We start from the raw sequence: 13,083 nt of genomic DNA, 5'->3' as shown, positions 1-13,083 counted from the left end.
AACTTGCTCCTATACTGCAATCTGAGTTTCTTCTATATTCAACCTTTGTTTCTCTACCATCAAGAGTCTCCTTTGTTGCTGCTCAAAGCCCCATCCAACCTGACCTTGAATACATTGAGTGATGGGACATCCACAACTTCTCTGGTCAACCTTTTCCAGTGTTCCAGCACCCCACAGTAAAAAATGTCTTCCTTTCATCTGATATGCGCCGGAAATAATAAATCTAGGCATATAAACTTTGAGGAAAGGTTTGAAATTCTTTTGATTTGAAGCACATTTTATATGAATACTGACTTACAGATGACTCAAATATGTTGATGGGCATTTGAGCTTGACACTTCTCATTGGATTTGTGTGCACAATGCATTTTATCCAAACTGGAAAATTGATCCCAGCTGTGTTCTATTCATCATTCTTACTGCATCAGGCCTCAAGATTCTGTGAAAAGTAGCCTGTGGGCCTTGAGCATAGCTCATGTGAAACAGATGAGAGGCGATGGAGAAGTTGAGGGAGAGAATAAAGAGCATATGGCCCAGTACAGACACCAGAAAGTACTTCTTCATGTGATCCACAGCCTGAACGATTGCTTAGCACCCTTTAAAGGCTGTGTTTGACAAGCAGGGCTGAAGCAGGTCTTCAAAATCCATTGAAGCAAATTCCCCTGGCCAGTCACCTTGCTGCTGATAATTCACCCTCCATACCAGCTGATCAGACCTAACAATGCTGTTGCAAAGTATTGCGAAATATGTAGGCATATTTTCACAGATGGAGGAGAAAATCCCCTTAGATGATGATTCCAAGGGATAACTTGATGGAGCAAGTTATGTAACCTTATCTACTGTGCAGTATCTAAGTTGGTGAGTTCACTATCTATCATTATCACTTTAGAAAATAAAAGTTTGATCCACAAAAAAATATTCCATATGTCCTGTCTACCTGCTTCATTTCAACCAATGAATAGGCTGCGTTCCATCAGCAAAGAGTTTATCATCCTATGTTTCTTTAAACTTTGATAATTCTTTATGTTTTTCTAAATCAGACACTGTCTATTCATAAGATTCAGATGTGGTCGTGGTTTGACCGAAAATGAGTCATCTGGGATATGTTGTTTTGCTCTGGTTAGCAATGGGTGTTCGGATTTTAAGATGAGCACCTGGTTTGACCAGTGGGGTATTGTATCCACGTCTTGAGACTACAAACCCAAGGAGTTAAAAGCAGGGCTCTTGTCCTTCAGAGCCCTCTTGGGATTTCCGGCGTGAAGGGTTGGGCCTCCCTCCCCCGGCCCAGTTGCTGGCTGGGCTGGGGGAGGGGAAAGCCACGTGGCCCATCTACGGTAGGCCCGGATTCGGTGGAAGGGTGGGGGAGCATCGAGCAACCTGTTTACCCCCCCCCCACCCCCCCCCCTTTTTTGGAGACGAAGAGAAGGCAGCCTGTGCGGTTATCTTGAAACTTGATATCATGTGCTGGCAGCACGGCTGGGAGGAGAAGGGGGGGGCTGTGAGCAGCCCAGCCGCCTGGGAGAGCTTTTAACTCTTGTGGATAGTGAGAACTTCACGGAACATTACCTTTCCTAGGAAAAGGATAAGAGTGGAAGATGAAGGAAGAAACAGGCCAGTAAGGGGGTCTGGCAAAGAGAAAGAGAGATGTTGAAGAAATGGGGGAAGATGGAGTGGCAACTTTGCTGGACTCTTTCGTTGTAGATCCATGGACTGTTTCCTGGTGATACAGAGGCTGCATTGCAGGGGGAAGCGGAGGCTCGGAGCCAGGAGAGTTTGGTGTTGAGACCCCTCGGCCCCAGGGGGTATAGAAGAAATGGGGGGGACAAAGGTCCCAGAGATGAGACTGTGCTCTGCTTGGAACGAGATGAGGCATCCTTAAAAAGGCTCACCCTGAAAGCAGGCCTCTGCCTCATCCCATGCCTGGTGGTGAGAGCACCTTGGCATGGAAAGGAGATGTTGCGAGATAGCAGGACTCCGGGCGGTGCTAATTGTGATAAGAAGTCTGTGGTACAAGGAAGGACTCCGTCTACTCTTCATAACCTGAAGATTTGATTTTTCTAAAGGGTGGTGCCAGACCGAGTGTGGATAATTTTGTGAGTGTGGATAATTTTGGGAGATGAATTGTACTGGGATCTGGAGGAGGAGGGGGAAGTGTTTCTGTGTAGCTTTCATTCTCCTTGTGATTTCTTTTTTTTTTTGTGTGTGTGTAGTTTAGTAATTGTGTGTAGTTTAGTAATTGTGTGTAGTTTAGTTAATAAACTTTTCTTTATGTTTAAGCTGGAGCCTGCTTTGCTTATTCCTGCTCACATCTCACAGCAGATATCAGGTAGAGGGTAGACTCATGGGGGCTCTGGTTTTGCCAGGCCTAAACCATAACATTATTTGGTTCCCTGACCGGGAATCGAACCCGGGCCGCGGCGGTGAGAGCGCCGAATCCTAACCACTAGACCACTTGGGACTTCGAGGGACGGAGGTCGGATCTCCCTTCCCCTGTCCAGCCGCTGCTGCTGGGCGGGGGAGGGGCAGCCATGTGGTAGGCCTGGGCCTGAACAGGGATGGGAGGTGAGGAGGCCTTGGAGATGGAAGGGTGGAGGAGCCCCAAGAGACATCGGGCAGCCATCCCCACCCCCCCTTGGAGACAGACAGAGAGAGAGAGAGTGCAAGCTGTGTCGTTATCTTGAAACTCAGTAAACATGTGCTGGCAGCAGGCAGCCTGGCTGAGGAGATGTGCAGTCAGGAGTCCAGCCACCTGGAGGAGTTTCTAACCCTTTTTGGACAATGAAAACCTTACAGAACATTAACCCTTCCTAGACGAGTGATAAGAGTGGAGGAGGACGAAGGAAATGAACGAGTGATGGAGGTCTGGACCAGAGAGAGAGAGAGAGTGAGAGATGTTGAAAGAATGGAGAAGATGGAGTGGCATTTTATGCGGGACTCTTTCGTTTAGCCATGGACAGAGCCATGTTTCCGTGTGATACAGAGACTGAATCCAGGGGGAGAAATGTCCCAGTGCCAAAGAAGATTCAGTGTGGGTACCCCTCGGCCCCAGGGGGTATATAAAATATGGGGGGGACAGATGTCCCAAAGGTGAGAAGGTGAGATACTGTGCTTTTCTGGAACTGGACAAAGCATCCTTAAAAAGACAACCCTGGAAGCAGTCCTGATCCCTGTTCGGTGGTGAGAGCACCGGAACAAGGACGGAAAAGGCCACCACGACACCATGGAAGGGGTGTAATTAAATTCACTTGTTAAAAAATATCCTTCTTGTTATCTTTTTATTAAATTACCAACATGCAACATCAGTCTGAGAGATGAAGAAATGTAGGAAAGACATTCTGTGTTGTCCCTGTGAGCCAGCAGGGCCTCCTGAAGATAAGGAGAAGCCCTATATCTCTCCTGAAGGAACACCAAAGTCATTACCACAGAGACCAGAGAAGGAGAGAAAGTTGGACAATATGGACTCTCGCTGGCTCAAGAGTGACATGGCTCTCTGGGTGTCTACTGAGAACTTTGTTTCTCTTTTATGACCAATGGGCACTGTATATGTGTTAGAGGGGTGTCAGTATCTGGAGGAACTATAAATGTTACGTTGGTTTAATAAAATCTCTCTTTCGCCCTTCTGATGGAGTTGTGTATTACTGTACTGTGCCGCGCTCTACAGCGACATCTGGTGGCCGTCCTCCGTGATTACAATGGACTGTAAAGAGAAAAAGAAAAAAAAAAAATAAAGTTGAAGGGTACCCTAAAAAATATGAGTGAGGGCAGCAGGGACGCTGCGAATGTCTGGACCTAATTCAGATGTCTGATTCGAGGTGAGCGATTGGGAAAAATAATGGGAAATAATTTATCAAAGGAGGAAATGACTGTTTTGTCCACATGGAAAACTTTATTGAAAAGACAAAGTGTTGAAATTTCTGATTATGCCCTTCTGCAGTTTACTGATATGGTGCAAATCACAGGACTTTGAGGCTGATGCCGGCAATACTTTCAGTGTCTGGGCATGGAAAAAGTTGGGAAGAGACTACGGGAAGTGATATCTAAGGGGGATAAGACTGTTGTTGATTTGGCTGCTACTTGGAGGCTGTTGTATGAGGCATTGAAGGAATGGAAAGTAGAACAAGAGAGAGAGGAGTAATTGGAGGAGCAGGAATTGGAGCAAGAAACTGGAGTAGAGAAACAGGAGGAAGGTGAGCTTGAGCCTGTCGATGTATCTTCCCCTGAGGAGGCTGCTGCATCTGCTGCTGCTGTGGAGTTTCCCCCAGGGTTTACTATCATGAGAATTAAATGGCAGGCTGGGACTGTTCCTCAGTATTTATCTCCTAAAGACTATGTTAAACCTGTGTATACTTCGCCTGCTCAACCAACAGTTAGCTGAACTGAGTGCTAGACCAAAATATCTCATGCCTGCACTGCAACTAGCAAAACTGAAGTTACAGAAGAAGCGAAGTGAAAAACAGGCTGGGTCGGCTGCTCCCCCCTCCCCCTCCCCTTGGTCAGCTGCTCCCCCCACACCTTCCTGCGGCTCAGCTGTCCCTCCCTGTAGTGAAACCATCAACTTTAGCCAGGGCCCCATGGAGAATCTGAATAATAGAAATGCTGACACAACAGCATAGAAGCTTCCTGATTCCAGGGACATCCGCCCTATAACCTATCCCTATAGCCATGTGAGGCAATATCTTGTTAACCCTACCATTGGTCACTTATGGTCCCTCTAACCTTTTTCCATTGGTCAAGATTGGAACCGGGCCAAGGCTAGAAAAGTAGCATACTGTACCCCTACAAACTCGGAAGAAGAAGTGCTGAAACCCTTCACGGACCCCTGCAATAAAGCCATATTCATGGAACAGCCGGCGTCTTCTCCTTCTCCTCTCTCTACCGTCTGCTGGAGCCTCAAGCCAAGGGAAAGCTACCTAGCAAGCAATGCTGAAATCATAAGAGCTGGCTAATCACTATAAGAGCTGAATATTCCCTGCTTGCCAGGGACTGACCCGCGGCCTTGGTCTGAGCGAGCTGGCCTCTGGCACTCAGTCCCCTTGGGGGCTGAGCTCTGGAGCTGTAATAGCTTGCCTAGGATAAGACCAATTAAGGCTCATTTACCTCCTGCACCCATCCCTCGGTCAGCTGTTCCTTCCCCACCCTCCCGTGGTTCGGCTGCTTCCCCCCCGTTTTCCCTTGAGCCATCCACCCTGCCTCTGCCCTATTTCGAGTTGTCTGCCTCCTCCTCATGTTCCCTTGAGCCAGCCACCCCGTCTCTGCCCCCCTTCGAGCTCTCTGCCTCCGCTCCAACCCCCATTGAGCTGTCTGCCCCCCTCCTTCCTGAACTAGTTGAACAAATGCAGTCTTTAACATTGTGTCCTGCCCTGTCTAGTGACAGCTCTGACGATGAACTGCTGGTTATGAGTACATCTAAAAAGACACAGGAATCTGTTTCTGTTCAACCTCGTAGCAGATCCAGGTCTGCTGGTTCTTGGACTCTGCCTCCCTGCCAGATGGCTGTGACCCCTTGACATCCTTTGCATTTTTGGGAGCAAGTAAGAATGAAAGCAGCTGAAGTAGGAGATGGGAATTTGTTAGAGAAAATAGGTCCACCTAGAAGGATGGGGATGACCGCTGCTGCTTCTGGTGGGCCTGTGGCTTTCCCTGTTTTCAAAGCTGCTCCTAATTCAGGACAAGAAGACAGCCATTAGGTTTTTTCATGGAGGGTTGTACAGGACCTTCAGTCCAAAGTAGACCAGTATGGTGTTGACTCTTCACACGTGATGCAACTGATTAGTGTTCTAAGTGCTGATGTACTTGCACCTTATGATATTGTTCACCTTGCTACGATTCTGTTTCAACCAGTGCATTACGGTGTGTTTCAAGCTACCTGGAAGCAAATGGTTGAAAGAGTAGCACTGGACAATATGCAGTTACCTCAGCAGGATCCACGTCACGCTGTGGGAGCTGATGCCTTGCTGGGCAATTGTCGTGGTTTCACTGACAGAAAGTAGGTTTTTTTTGGGATATGCTGTGGTTACCAATAGGTGCTCAGATTTTAATATTGGCACCTGATGTAGCCACTGAAGTTTGGACACACCTCTGAGAACACACAGGGGTTAAAAGCAAAGCTGCTCCCCTTCCAGGCTCTCTTGGGACTTTGGAGGCAAAGAGGTTGGATCCCCCTCCCCCGTCCAGCTGCTGCTGCTGGGCAGGGGAAGGGGCAGCTGTTGTAGTGTGTTCTGTTAGTTAATTACTCCCCTATTTTCTGTATCACTCCCCCATTTTCTGCAATGGTACTGCCCTCACCAGTTCTTCCCGCCATGGTATTGTCTATCATTTGGTTGCCTTGGTTACTCCCGCCACAGTTTATGTCAATCCTCTCTGTTATATGATTTCCCCTTCCCTGTGTTTCCTTATATGAGAATTTGTTCTCCTCCCTGGGCCCAGTCAATCACTCCCCACTCCTCCTAGTTTGCCAGAATCTTCTGTGCTTAGGGAGACTTGATTGGCTGTGGCTACAGGGCCCCTCCTTTACATTGTTTCTATTGGGTTTTCTCTCATGCCCGTTATCCTAAGTCCACTCCCTTGCCTTCCCCTATTGGTTCCTTGTAAACCCCTCCCATGAATTCCTCCCCCCTTTATAATCCTGTTGCACCCTTTGTTCGAGGTCACTCTCTGGCAGACACGTTAGATTCAACACCTGGGTGTCTGTAACTCCCTGGTTGACAATAAATCTGACAAGTCCCCAGTGAGTGTCCGGACTCTTTACTCTCGTCGGCCAGCAGCGATTCCGTCCGCTGTGAGCACAGCCCGAAGCCTTCTGATGCCGAGGGGTGCTCATATATTTGCAGTTGGGTGTTGGCCGCCCTTCTGCCAGCCGGACACCTGACTTTAAGGCCACACCTCTCTGCATTGCTCCCTAGTCTATGCACACACCAGGATTGCCCTGTCCCAGGTGCTGAATCCATCACTTGCCCTTGTTCAACTCCATCTGGTTGGTGATTGCCTGTGGGAATCCTCAAAAACAAAGGGGTTTGGGGAAGCTGCAAAAGGCAGGGCTCAGAGACAGCAAAACTGTGATTGGAGTTAAGAAGTAGTCATAAGGTTTGTCAGCAGAAAAATTATATGAGAAGTAGAAAAGTAAGGACAAATACAAAACTGGTCTGTGTATTAATGCTTATCTAGAATAACTCCCTAAGCTACAGCAAAGGGTATCTAGCCAGATGTTAGGAAGTTCTAAGCTTAATAATGGAGCTCTGTGCATTGTATCTTAAGGCTTACAAGCAGGTCTTTTATTCAGAAGAAGCAAGCATTGTTTTAACCCCAGGAACATGGGCTTATAGTGATTTGATAGAACTACTGACAATATGCTTTTGCTTTGTGTGGTTGGTCCAAAAACTTTTAAAGTAAGTTGTAACATTAAGTTCTTTGTCTGCTGCTGGGAACATGAGCTGCTGGCAGCTTCCCATTGTCATCACCATGTAATGAGACTGATGCTGGAAAATGCAACAGCTTGAGACACCGTCCCCAGCAGTCCCGCCCCTTTTGTGATTTGTGCATAGACTCCCAGCTGGCGATAATTGCCCATCTCTCCTATTTGGCAAGATCTCACTGCAATGTCTCTCTGCTCTCAAGGGAGTTAGTTCACAGCTCCTCCCAATTTAGTGTCTTGGGCAAACTTGCTTAATATTCCTTCAAGTGCTCTGTCCAGGTTGTTCAAAAGATGTTGAAGAGAACTGGCCCAAGGATGATACTCTCTTAGCCACTGAAATTAGGGCTTCCTATTTCTTCTTGTTCCTTAGTGCAGAAATCACAACAAATGTCTTCTTTGTTTCTTTTCTATCCATGCAGATATCTTTGCTTATACTCATGCTTTTTATCCCAACAGCAGCTGACATGACATTTACAGACACTGCAACAGCACACTTTTCCTGCTGTTACTAGACTTAACAATTTTACAACCTGTCAATCAGTGACCTTTGCAACTAAAGTCAGACCTTCAGCATTTCTCATCAAAAGAGTAGAATGTCCTCAGAAGAAAACTTTGCTGCATACTCTGTACGACTGAAGAATAGATGATAATGACTTAGCATCACAATCATTTAAGCACAGACCCTATACTTTAGCAGGGAAAAAATTAAAAGAAGAGATATTTTATGCAGCAACATATCTGAGAAACAAAACAACTAGGATCTTCCAAACTGTTCCCTGCAGTAGAAATGTACTTGTATGAATACAGAAGATAAAAGATGTGGTTTTGAAAGGCTATATCCTTGCTAAGCTAAATTGGATCTCATCCTGTAGATGAAAGATCAAGGAGCTCAAATTGGAGCTAGAGAGACATGTCCAGATAATGAGATACAGTAAAGCATTTTTCAAGAAAATTAAGCATTCTGGTGGACTGGGCAGTTAGGTTAAATCTGCCACACCCATTCACTTTCGTGGACTGAATTGTGGAGTGCTAAACCATATCTGCTGATGTACAAAGTCAAAGTGATCCATCCAAATTGTATGGTTAGTGTGAACACTCTCACTCTTGATTGTAAAACACTTCATAAGCTATAAATCCATCTTAGGAACAAAATGAAATAAAGTCGTTATACCCTCTTGGAATGGGAAAACTTGTTCAAAATATTTTTCCATATGTTTTCCTCTTTTTTTTTTCTTCTTTTTTTAATCGCACATTATGTGATTCATAATTTCAACCATTCTGGAATGCTTTCAACAGATGAACCCAGCATAGTAGTTTTATTATAGGCTCTTGCCCCTTATATGCTTCATTACAGTTTTGGAATATACTCCACAGTCAGTTAGTGGTTTTTTTATCTCTTTTCCCAGAGACAACTTTTAAAGGACTACTTAACCCCCAAAAATCATAATTTCTCTGGTTTCTCCAAGCTTTTTGAGAAGGTTATTTTGATTTTGTTTTGGTTTTTTTGTTTGTTATTTTTTTATTGCATCATGCCTAATGTCTTCAGACCTACTACAAGAAGAAGTTAAAAATAAATCTTATTTTAAAGAGACTGTTAAAGTTAATTAACTGCCAGTCTTGGTATTTGTATGTTTTGAAATCCTTTTAATTCCAAGGTTGCCTTCCTGAATCCTCAGTTCAATTAGAAAACATGGTGTTTATAAAACAGACCCAGTTCAATTGCTTCTGCAAATTCACCTTCATTTTATAGGATTGTACTTCAGGAAATCTTGTTTCATTCAAACATTGAAAGTATAGATTTGACAACATATGTGACCCTTCCATCTGTCTGAACTGTATTTCATTGTGTGAGTTTCTCAGTTGCTTCAAATAAGAACAGAATCTTTTCAATTCCCATAGCATGTTATCTGAAGATCTCCTGTCTGCTTTCTTCACTTGCTTTAATGGAAAGACAAGGGAAATACATTCTGAATGTTATCTTTTAGAGTCTACTTTTACCTACCAGTGTGCTTATATGGACTAGAACCAATTTCAGCTTGAAAGAAGGTATTGTCACGATCCGCTCATACTAACGGGGGTGGTGATGGTTCGTTAACTGATCTCGAAGTGCAACAGACAACACGGAAAGGGGATTGCAGTATCAATCAAAACAAATGCACCTTTATAGAATGACCACAGCAAATGTGTGAAGGGAATTAGGGAGAGTAAAAGAATAGAAAGAGGGGGAGAAAGAGAGAGGGAGTATAGCTACCAAACGTGGAGAGTCTAAGTCCTTGTAGTCCAGCCAATGGAGTTCCCCTAGTCACGTTGGGAAGATCTCAAAGTCCTGGTTAACTCAAGGTTCTATTATAGTCCATTGCTGAGTGGGGAAACAGATCTTGAAATGACTGAGGGGGAACAGATACAATCAAGAAGAAGTCTATTGAAATTCTTGAGGGGGAAAAAGGTATTGAAGATGGGTACAGACAGTACATGTTCTCAGCAGGATAAGTCAGTATCAGCAGTGAGGCGGACCCATTGTTTCAGGCCTGCTTTGTATGGGAAACCAGTCTAGGTCCAGTGAACACATCTGTAGGCAACACTTAGCAGGCATCCTGCTTCAGTCAGGTCAGCACCCCTGGATCAGAATTACTGGGGCATCAGTCCTTGGCAGGGGGGCTTCAATCTCCATCCCTCATGGTGGTAGTTGAGCAGATGAAGGATTTTCCATGAGGGGGCTACCAAGGTTGCTCCAGCAAGTTCATCTGGCCAAGAGGTGGGAAAATTCCTGGCCTATAGTCGCAAAGCAGGTGCAAGCATATAGGGCCTGTTGCCCCTTGGCAGGCCCTGCCAAAAGCAGTCACTGTAGACTCAGCTGTGAACAATCACTTGGCAGGCCAGAATTCTGCTCAGGGGCCTCAGGATTTTTGGTGTTCATCCACCACCGGCAGGCCAGAATTTCCATTGAGGTCCTCAGGGTCCCAATATCGGTCCTGTGGATGGGCATGAGGCAAACGAGGGGAACTTCAGACTGTTTTCCACATCACCTGGTGACTCACGACAGTCTTCAAAGGGTCTTAATCAGCAGGGTTCCATAGTATCATTATGAAGTCTTTAGGACTCGTTGTACATTGGTAGCATATCCCAGAAAGCAGAGACAGTATGTCAGAGAGAGAGAAGGGAAGGAAAAGAAAAGATAGAAAAAGGGGGGGTAAAGGAAACAATAAAGAAGTATAATTAATATTAATTTAAACAATATTATTTTATAACCATTTTTTCAAATTATCAAAACTAATCACAAATAATCAAAGGCAATAAAGCAATAACCAAATCAACAAATGTTAATTTAAAATATTTTTTTTCAAAACAATTCACCAAAAATCAAAAGTAATTTTCATATAATCACAAAAGAAAATTGAAGGTTATTTCAAAACACATACTTTCATTTATAATCGCCTTGTGTCAATAGTCTTGGAGATGTCCACAGTGAAAAGGACATCAGCCAAGTTGTGTGCATTAATTACAGACGTCAATTTTGTTAACTGTTTCATCATTCTCCAATTCGTAATGAGTAAGATTGCTGATTAAACAACCCCAATCAAAACTAAACTCAAAAGGACAATGATGGGATGACACATATTGTTCAGGACACTTGTGGCAGTAGGTGACCACCCAAAAAAAGTATCCCACCACCTGTGTTCAGCATCTTTTCTTACTCTTTCTATGACATGATGTATTTCTTTCACATTGTGATGGACAGTTACCAGGGCTTTCTGCCCATTCTTCTTGATCTTCTCCAATATTTCGATTAAGTCCTGATGAAGCAACAATTGCTTTACCAAAGTAATGTTCATCCCAATGGAAGCAGGGAAATGTCCTGGTTTAGGGAAAATTTGGGGGAAAACCTCCAAAAGGGGGCCCCTCTAGAAAGCAGACCCACACTGCCCCTCCCCCCAACCGGGTCGGGAAGGAGGATTCCTTGGAGACAAGTGGAAAGTACCTGTTTATTTAACAGGCAAAGCACCCCCCAGCACACAAAATGAACAATACCAGATGACACCACTCTGAAAAAGATGACAAATTCAGAAAGTCTCACTTGGAGGTGGTCGCTCTGCTATCAGTCCGTCCTGTGCTGGGGTAGCTGCTGCAGGCCACAAGGTGCATACTCTCGGTGTTTCCCAGGTCCCAGTCCAAAGCAGATTCGAGTAGGTCCATAAAAGGGAAAGGAGAAACAGTCCAGGGAAAATTTGGACTGCTCAGCTAAACTAATGAGCAGAAGCAAAAAAGCAAGAGCAAAGCAGGAGCAAAGCAGAAGCAAGAGCAAAGCGAAAAGCAAAGAAAAAAACAAAAGCAGCACCATGTACTGCCCTGTCTCTGTGTCCCACCAGCCATGGGGGAGTAGCTGATAGCAAAACCAAAACAAAACATTCTCTCTTCAGAGCCAGTCTTGAAGGCACAGAACATGATATCCAGCAAAAACAGAACAAGCGGATGAGGATACAAGCATCATAACGTCACCCTAAGACAGTAGTAGTTTGTGAATTGGTCTTAAATTGGATTGTAAAAGGTAATGGGAGGTAACTGGAGCTTCTGAAGAAAAATCACGTGCTGCAATTTTGTAAAGTTACAAGCATAAAAATTTGAATGATTTTTACTATCCACTACTACATTTTCTACGAAGACCATATCACAAGAAGTTCTAAAGCATGCACACCCATTGCCTATATATTTAAGGACTGTTTCAGAAGTCTCGTTAGGATGAATTTAAAAATGACAGATATTTTGCTCTGTGTCCAAACAAACGTCTTGAGCTATAATTGCATTACTTTCACAGATGAAGCCTTGTTCTTGGACAATACAGGCCATTTTTCACCAATTTGAGGGGCCCATTCTCTATGTTCAGAAAGATAGGGAATAGCTCCACCATGATTTAACCCTTTTGCAATATTAGGAAATCTCAAATGCACTGAGGCATTGTGTATGGTTAACACAAGAGCTGTGACTGTGTTTGTAATGGGTTCCTAAGTAAAATCCACCAAGTTCCACCAGGATTGGAATTCTCTTTCAAAATCAGTGGCACTGTCCCAAATTATTTTCCAAATTTCAGTAGGAAAAGTGCCTTCACCTTCTCTTATAATTGAGGCAGCAACTGACTGCATCGACAATTGTGCCTGGATACAGCTAAGAGCCAAAGAAAGGTTGTTTTGTGTAGCACCGAGTGCATCAGTTACCAATTTGTGATCATTCACATTTACCTTTTCCCAAGTTGGCAATATGTTTGATAGCAAGCACTGCTGTGTTCCCAAAGCCAATAAGGATGATTGCAGTGGTTGTTTTAATTTGGTCAAATCTCTATTTGTGGCAGTCAATTTATTCATTAGTACTTCTGAATCAATACTATTTAGAATTCCCAAACCTGTTCCCACAACACCGGTTATGTCTCTTAGTGTCTGTTTTTAAAGAAAAAATGGACTTTCTGTTTTTGCAGCCAGGTGGTCCAACCCTCAAAGAAGTCTGCAAAAAAGGCAAACAGGCCAGCTGAATTTCTGAGACCTTGTTTTGCATCATCAGCAATTTGACTTGTTTAAGAGACCATGCTGGATTGAACAATATGTGTTGTTGACCAGTTTTCCTGATTATATATGGTCCAATTTCAAAAATTCTCGGGCTAAGCATAAGCGGTAGTTGGGGTGG

The 13,083-nt window shown here is 44.3% G+C and overlaps 1 non-coding gene across 1 annotated transcript; it reads right to left on the bottom strand.

The window, feature by feature from the left end:
- Positions 1-2,385: 2,385 nt before the first annotated feature.
- TRNAE-CUC (transfer RNA glutamic acid (anticodon CUC)) lies at positions 2,386-2,457 on the bottom strand. The gene has a single exon. It is a non-coding gene; the product is annotated as a tRNA-Glu (tRNA).
- Between the last annotated feature and the right edge of the window lie 10,626 nt (positions 2,458-13,083).

Source organism: Melospiza melodia, chromosome W (assembly GCF_035770615.1).
Source record: "Melospiza melodia melodia isolate bMelMel2 chromosome W, bMelMel2.pri, whole genome shotgun sequence".
In the NCBI taxonomy this organism is placed as follows: Eukaryota; Metazoa; Chordata; class Aves; order Passeriformes; family Passerellidae; genus Melospiza; species Melospiza melodia.
Note: the sequence above shows the minus strand (reverse complement) of the source record. Positions and strands in the feature narration are given on the sequence as shown.